Genomic DNA, 9,010 nt, shown 5'->3' on the forward strand with positions numbered 1-9,010 from the left:
CACATTGGCTTCTCTTGGTTGCATGGAGGTATTATCTTGTGGGTGATCAATTTTGACCAGCGCCAAACTGCCAAAATGGGTTTCTTTACCAAGTCATATTGCTACTTTTGTTGCCCAGAAGTATTTCTTGTAGATGATGGTTTTGTCTTGTGCCAAACTGGCAAAGGGGAGTCTTACCAATAATTAGCCTGCAAATGTTAATTGCTAAATCCAACATTCTTGGTTTCGGTGTCTTGTGAGTGATCAAATCCGAGTCCTCAATGGGAATCTAATATACATCTGCTGGAGCGGTAAGAAATATTTGCGCAGTTATATTACGTTCTTTGGAATATTGCCCTGTTTTTACACAGTCCTAATCTCTCAAATGACTTTCTCATTTGTGTGTTTGTTTCTTGACATGAAATGTCAGAAATGTTTTTTCTACAGAATATTTCTGTAGCCCTAATATCATGCACTAAGCAAGTATCCTTTCCTAGATGTAGTCTCCTTAAGATTAATTCCATTTCTAACAGATTTACATTCTGTTAGAATAGGCGCCTATGGGCTGGCCATGGTCCTGGCGCCCAAGCCTATCGGCTGGGCTGCATCTAGGGAATATGGTAGATGATTATTGGTTAGGCAATGATCACCGTTGATTGGGTGTTTCTATAAACCCTTCCTAATCTTTGCCTATATAATGTATTCCATGTACCCATATCAATCCATCACAGTTTCCCGAGACCTATTAGCCCTAATGGTATCAGCCGCCTAGGTTTAGGTCTTCCCTTCCGCTGCACACCCCTGCGCGTCGGCCTCTGCCGTGCAGCGCCATGTCTCCCACTCCCCTGCCCTCTCCCAGGTCTGGGGATGTTACCGCTGACGTGATCGCGGCACGATAGGCCAAGGAGAAGGCGAACGCCGCCGCCCAACTTCTCGACAAGGAGCGCCAGGCTGCCCTGGCTCGCACTGCCCAGGCCGAGGAGGTTGCAACCGCCGTCAGAGATCGCGACGCCGCTGCTGCCCGCGCCAGCGAAGCCTTGGCGCGCGCAGCCAAGGAGCGCGCAGCCGCCGCCGCCGCCCCCAGTGCACCTGGCGGCTCCTCCTCCAGCACATCTTCAACATCTCCTCCCGACCTCGGCTCAGCCATGCTCCTCCATGAGGCCATGGCCCTGCTGCAACTGCACGCCTAGTCCGTCGCCGTCAACAACATCTGGAACCACGTCACCACTGTCCTCGACGTCGACTCAGACAACTTCAACCGCTGGCACGATCAGTTCTTGCTCATCCTCGGCAAGTTCTCTCTTTAGGACCACGTCCATGAGGAACCTCCTGCACCGATCTCCCCTGACTGAGCTCGGATGGACTGCGTCGTCAAGTCCTGGATCATCGCCACGCTCACCAACGACCTTGCCGAGATCATCTCCGCTTAGGGCTCCACTGCCCGGCATGCCTAGCTCGCCGTCGAGTCCCAGTTCCTCGGCAACCGGGAGGCTCGCTCCATCCACCTTGAGACGCGGTTTCACAACTTCGTCCAGGGCGACCTCTCCGTCACCAACTACTGCCGCCCGCTGAAGAAGATGGCTGACGACCTCACGGCTCTTGGCGAAGTGATTACCGACCGCACCCTTGTCCTTAACGTGATCCGTGGCCTCAACGAGCATTTCAGCCACGTCGGGGCCCTCCTACGCCGCAACCGGCCCTTCCCCACCTTCCTGGAGGCTCGTGATGACCTCATCCTCGAGGAACTCACATTGGAGAACAAGAAGGAGTCCCATGCCATTACTCTCGCTGTCTCCACCGTAGCAGCAGGCTCCTCTAGTGCTGCCTCACCCACGTCCAACACGGGCTCCGGGGCGCTGGTGGCCCTAAGTACTCCAATGGCAATCGCCGCAGCAGGCGCGACGGTGGTGGAAAGGGGGGCCCTGGTGGCAACAACAGCACTGGAGGCCACCGCCCTCCCTCTGGCGCCCAGCAGCAGCAGCAGCAAATGGCCGGCGCCCAGCAGCCTGCCACCGGTGGTCGCCCCTGGCCCAGTGTCTACAACCCATGGATGGGTTCCATTCAGATGTGGCCAGGGGCTCCTCGTCCTCCGCTGGCACCCATCCCGGTGCCTCCTCATCTACAGGCACAGCAGCAGGCCCTCCTCGCCCAGCAGCAGCAGGCACTCGTCGCCCACCAGCAGCCTGCTGCCGTCGCTACCCTTGATGGCTTAGGACAGTGGGTCGCCCTGGGGTACTACAATCCTGTGGCCGACCTCCCTTCTTGGGACCAGACGACCCTTGTCTCAGCCTTCAGCATGACGTCGCTGACCCCTCCTTCATCCAACGAGTGGTACTTCGACACAGGTGCTACTTCACACATGACATCTCAGTCTTCCTCCCTTTCACATGTTCTATTCCCGCAGTATCCTACTCCTTCATCTATTGTTGTCGGTAATGGTTCCATGCTTCCTGTTACTGCCACTGGCTCCACAAAGTTGTCCCCTAGTTTACGTCTTAATAATGTTCTTATGTCGCCACAACTTATTAAGAATCTCATCTCTGTGCGCCAATTCACTATCGACAACAATTGTTCTGTTGAGTTTGACCCCGCTGGTTGTTCTGTGAAGGTTCTTCCATCTCAGACCGATATCGTCAGGTGCAATAGCTCCGGGCCGCTATATCCACTGCGCCTACCTCCAGCACACTCTTTTGTCGCTCAGGCTCCCTCCCCACTATGGCATCGGCGTCTCGGTCACCCCGGTCATGAGGCGTTGTCGAAGCTTGCGTCTAGTGTTTCCTGTCACATTCAGGACTATTCAGATCTATGTCATGCTTGTTAGTTAGGGCGTCATGTTCGTCTGCCCTTTCATTCGTCCACCTCTCGTGCGTCTAGTAAGTTTGATCTTATTCATTGTGACTTGTGGACATCTCCAGTTGTCAGTGTTTCTGGTTACAAATACTATTTGGTCATACTTGATGATTGCACTCACTACTTGTGGACTTTTCCTTTGCGACTCAAATCTGACACTTACAGTACGCTTGCCCACTTCGTCGCCCATGCCTCCACCCAATTTGGTGCCCACGTCAAGGCTGTCCAGTGCGACAATAGGAAAGAGTTTGACAACTCTAGCACCCGTCACTTCTTCCTCACCCAGGGCATCCATCTTCGTATGTCCTGCCCCTACACCTCGCCTCAAAATGGTAAAGCCGAATGCATTATTCGCTCCATCAATAATGTCGTTCGTTCACTGCTCTTTTAGGCGTCTATGCATCCCTCCTACTGGGTGGAGGCCCTCTCCACAACGACCCTTCTGCTTAACATACTGCCCACACTCTACAGTTCTCCATGCCCCACCTTGCCTTGTACGGCACGCCGCCGGCGTATGATCACCTATGAGTCTTTGGCTGCAAGTGTTATCCAAACCTGTCCGCCACCGCTCCTCATAAACTCACTCCTAGGTCTGCCTTGTGCGTCTTCCTAGGCTATTCTGCTCACCACAAAGGATACCGCTGCCTTGACCTCTCCACCAATAGAGTCATCATCTCCCGGCACGTCATCTTCGATGAAACGACCTTCCCCTTTGCTGAGCGCAATGGTCCTAGTATTCCGGTGGACTTTGAGTTTCTTGATGCTATTGATGTTGTGCCCGCTCCTATTGGACCGTTGCACAAGTTTTTTTTTCTGTAGGAACACCATCCAACACCTCTAACGACACCAGCGCCCCTGTCGGTCCCTCTGAGACTGTGCCTGGGGTGCCCCCGACGCCTCCGGTGGCTGCTACTGATCCCCTAGCAGACACTGTTGATCCCTCGGCGCCCACGCTCTACATCCCGCCTGTGCTGCGGACGCTAGGGACCCCTCCCGTGCCACGCGCAGCTCAGGACGCGCCCAGTACGACTGGAGGCGCTCCACCTCGCCAGTTGTACATCCCGCCAACGCTTCGCGTGAGCTCACGGTCTCCAGCACTGACCGCAGGCTCCACAGCACCGGTGTCACCTCCTCAAGCACCCCGCAGGCCCTCGCCCGGGTTCCCGCCTCTTCATCTAGACCGCGCCTTCGCCTACCACTACATGCGCCGGCCTCGACCACAGCCTGCTCCAACTGCTCCTATCACTGCCGCCCCGGCGGCACCTGCACCAGCGCCCAAGCTGCGCCTGCACCAGCCGCGCCGCTCCCACTGCCCAAAAGGGCTGTTGCTGTCCCTCCTGTGACCAACCAGCACGCCATGGGCACATGTTCGAAGAGCGGTTTTCGGATGCCTGCTGCATACCACGCTACGTATATGTCACCGATACCGAAGACCTTCCATAGCGCTCTTGCCGACCCCATGTGGCGAGCTACAATGGAAGAGGAACACAGTGCCCTGCTGAAGAATCACACTTGGGATCTTGTGCCTCGCCCCCCTTAGGCCAACGTCCTCACCGGCAAGTTGATCTTCAAGCACAAGTTTCAGTCTGATGGCTCCCTCGAAAGGCACAAGGCGCGCTGGGTTCTCCGTGGCTTTACCCAGTGGCCTGGTGTGGACTTTGATGAGACATTCAGTCCCGTGGTGAAGCTTGCTACTGTTCACACGATGCTCTCCCTGGCTCTCTCGCAGCTGGCCCATCCACCAACTTGATGTGAAGAATGCCTTTCTTCATGGTAACCTGACAGAGACAGTTTATTGTCAGCAGCCATCTGGGTTCGAAGATCTAGCTCATCCGGACTATGTTTGTCACCTGAAGAAGTCACTATATGGCCTCAAGCAGGCCCCTCGTGCTTGGTACAGTTGCATGGCCACACACTTACTGTCCCTTGGGTTTGCTGATGCCAAGTTAGACACCTCGCTCTTCGTTTACCAGCGCGGATCAGACACAGCCTACATGTTGCTCTATGTTGATGACATCGGCCTCAGCCTCCTCAATCGGCCTTCTTCGGTGGATCATCTCAGCCCTTCAGCGGGAGTTCGCTATGAAGGACCTTGGTGAACTACATTACTTCCTCGGTATGCATGTTCAGCACAGTGGTGATGGCCTTCTTCTTTCTCAGCGACAATATATGCTGGACATTCTTGATCGCGCCGGGATGGCAAAGTGTAAGCCGTGTTCCACTCCAGTTGACACCAATCCGAAGATTGCTGCAGCAGATGGCACCCCTATCTCTGACCCTTCAAACTTTCGCAGCCTCGCTGGAGCCTTACAGTACCTGACGTTCACCCGGCCAGATATTCCATATGCTCTGCAACAAGTCTGTCTTCATATGCACGACCCTCGTGAGCCTCACCTTGCAGCTCTGAAGCGGATTCTGCGCTATGTTTGAGGCACTCTCCACCTTGGTCTCCTGCTGCGACCGTATACTTCAGTTGATCTTGTCGTCTACACCGACGTTGATTGGGCTGGTTGTCCAGACACCCGCAAGTCCACCTTGGGTTACGCTGTGTTTCTTGGCGACAATCTTGTCTCCTGGTCCTCCAAGCGCTAGAACATGGTGTCAAGATCCAGTGTTGAAGCCGAGTACCGCGCGGTGGCCAATGGAGTTGCTGAGGCCACCTGGCTGCGCCAGCTTCTTCTAGAGCTGCATGCCCCTCTCCGGTGTGCCACACTGGTGTATTGCGACAACATCAGTGCGGTCTACATGATCTCCAACCCGATACAGCATCAACGAACCAAGCACATTGAGATTGATCTTCACTTTGTCTAGGAGCGAGTCGCCATTGGTGATCTTCGTGTTCTGCATGTTCCCACTTCTTCACAATATGCAGATATCTTCACCAAAGGGCTGCCTTCTTCAGTGTTCACGGAGTTCAGGTGTAGTCTAAACGTGCAGAGTGACTGACGATTCGACTGCGGGGGCGTGTTAGAATAGGCGCCTATGGGCTGGCCATGGGCCTGGCGCCCAAGCCTATCGGCTGGGCTGCCTCTAGGGAATATGGTAGATGATTATTGATTAGGCAAGGATCACCGTTGATTGGGTGTTTCTATAAACCCTTCCTTATCCTTGCCTATATAATGTACTCCCTGTACCCATATCAATCCATCACAATTTCTCAAGACCTATTCGCTCTCACATTCCATGAAAGCAGTTCGAGGGCACAATCTCATTTTTCTTTCGAGGGAGCTAGTGTAATCTTAGGTCAGCACTCTTGTCCTGAAGTCTCCCCACCTTCTATTGGCCTTGCGGAGAAGGTTCTGACAGGCAAGACTCCACCATTATCTTGTTCTACAGTGTTTATTACTTCTGCTTTGTTTCAGTCGTGCACTCTGCATTAGTAAGGTTTGCAAGCACCCAGTTGGTGTTTTTGTTTTAGATATGAGTGAAGTAAATTATGTGGTGATTGGTGAAGGATGAGGATAAAGTTCCTTTCCATGAAAGATCATGTGAAAATAGGGCACATGAAATTTTAATGGCATTCCATGCTGTGTCCAATTGATCAATTCACTGGTTAAAATTTGTTTTAGGATGCCTTTTTTTCTGGAATATGCAGGAGAGCTGCGTATCATTGCATTAAAATAGGGAAAAGAAAGGCTCAAATATCCAATACATACTCACACCGCACCACACACACCTTGGTTTTTTCTTCTTATTTGTTACAAACGTGCCTGTTCTTAACAAGAGACGACTAAACCCTCAACTACAGAAGCCGCTAACCACCAACTACAGATTTGTTTTAAGCTGCCTTTAAAGGTTAGTGTAATGTAAGTCTTAATAAACTAGAAGGATACCCTGCACGTTGCAGCAGGAGAAATAAAGCTGTTACATGTATGAGCTGGACCTGCATGTTCTTGTATTGGTTCTGGTTAATGGGTAAGTGTTGTGAAGAATCCAATAAAAAGCCTAATAGAATATCAGATCGAATTATAAGATGATGGAGTGGCAAAACAAATCTATGTGATGATGTGGATGCCTAGTATTTTGATAGGTTTTAAGTAAAATTGCGTGATGTGGATAACTTTTGTACTTGGTTGAGGATGATGTGGATAGTTTTAGTACTTAGTGGGGAATGACATGAATAGCTTTCATGAAGAGAGTGAAAGTTAGTGGGAGGACGATGTGGATAATTTGCATGTTGAGATCGAAAGCTAGTGGGGGCTGCTTTTATAAGATACTAGCCATTGCTGCCCGCGCTTCGCTGCGGGTGATTTGCTTGGTATAGGAAACCTCATATTGCTAATATGTTTTCTCATCGTATTAGTACTTAAGGCTGGTGAGGTTGGTTGTCATTACATGGTGCCTATTCTAGTGGAAAGAAGTATTTGATGGAGTTGGGTTCAAGCAACTAACGCACTTAGATTTGAAGTACAACATTGGATAGCATTACATTATAGGCGAAAATAGGGAAACTAAAACACAAATACTTTCCCTAACGGGAGGGTTTACAAAAAGTGATTCTGGATTCACTGTTCTTAGGTGAATCTACAACACGCGTCCAATAACTACGGATGACAACAACGACAAGAGGAGCATCCCAAAGCAACTAATCCACCTTGAAACCACGCAGCTTGACTCCTATGCTCGGTGCCTTCTTTTATTGTACTGGATATGGATCTGCAACTTCTCGTGCTAATGTTTGAGTGAGAGGAACTAAGGGGTCTGCTTCTAACACTTCTGAAGGTGGAGGCGCCGGCAGTTCCACATCAACGGTTCTCCTTGTTTCAGTTGGGTGGATAGGGATCCCCTCCAAGATCGGGGCATCCCGCATTTCATCAACCAGCACCCTCCGCTTGGCCCTAGTAAACAAATAGGCCTCACCCAGTTGATGAACATGCCGATCTTCGGCCTCCTTCAGAGCTTCTGACATTGCAGCCTCCCGGCTCTCAGCAGCTGCAGCACTGGCATGCGCTTCGGCGAGCTGCACCTGGAGCATCCGAGTGAAGATCTCGGCTTCTTCGGCGCGCCGGAGGCACGCCCTCAACTCTAAGGCTTGCCGGTCATACTGCTCATCCAGAGCAAGCAGGTATGTGGTTAAGTGCACCACGGTAGGACTATCTTCTTGCGCATCACGACCTTGCAAAGCCTCCATGCGAGCCATCCATGGCCGCCGATTCCTATCCAAGGGTGGAAAGAACTTCATGGGGGTACGGGCAACGGGCTCTTCATAGAGCTGGCAAAGGTACCGCAAAGCTTTGCGGGCCACAACCTGGTAAGTGTCGGTGAAGCTAAATCCGGTTGCGGTCACACTCCAGCCTTCGGTGATGTCGGGGAACTCTTCACTCTTCCCAATGTAAACCGTAACCTCACACCGATTGGTGCCATGTTTTTGATACTCACGGCCCTCATACTCGGGACGATACTTGATTCCGAGCTTTTGCAGGGTGGCGTGCAGGATTCTAGGAAAACCCTGAACGTTTAGGCAGTAACTACTAACCCAGGTTCCTGCCATTTCTGGTCGTGGCTACAAAGAAGGGCCGAGTAAAAAGCTTGCTCAAAGAGAAAACCTAAGCGAACTAAAGTGCGATGAGTGGTGGTACCAATGGCCAAGGCAGGCTTTGCTTATAAAGGCCGAGCGGTCTGTGGGCCTGGCGTGGTTCACTAGGGTTCTTGCGCGGGATTACTATGAACGAATCGACCAGATTTCGCTCGTTCGAGGCGAGCGACGTGTGGTGCCATTACTGAGTAGTACGACTGTAGGGCAAGGGTCCGACAAGAGCGCAGAAAAGGGGTACAAGGAGGCATGGGTCACTATTGACGTGGCTCATGGGCGAGCGCGGAGCACAACGGCACAGTGTAGACCTAACTATGTAACAAGCACGAGTAGGCCATGCAGACTACGGCACGCGTGACACCTATGGATGGCGTAGCTGCTAGTAATATGGGATAACAATGCACAAACAGGCCATGCATTAATGCACGTCCTATGCGTTTGAGGTGAGCGATGTCTGAGGCCATTAAAGACTAATACGGTTGTAAGACAAGGTTCCGACAAGAACTCAAAAAGAGTGCTACCGGCTAAGGCAGGGTCTGCTTATAAAGGCAGAGCGGTCTGTGGTCTTGGCGTGGTTCACCAGGGTTTCTACGTGTGATCACTACGAACAAATTGACCAAATTCCACACGTTCGAGGCGAGTGACGTG

The sequence above is a fragment of the Miscanthus floridulus genome, chromosome 16, assembly GCF_019320115.1.
Source record: "Miscanthus floridulus cultivar M001 chromosome 16, ASM1932011v1, whole genome shotgun sequence".
NCBI classification, from domain to species: domain Eukaryota; kingdom Viridiplantae; phylum Streptophyta; class Magnoliopsida; order Poales; family Poaceae; genus Miscanthus; species Miscanthus floridulus.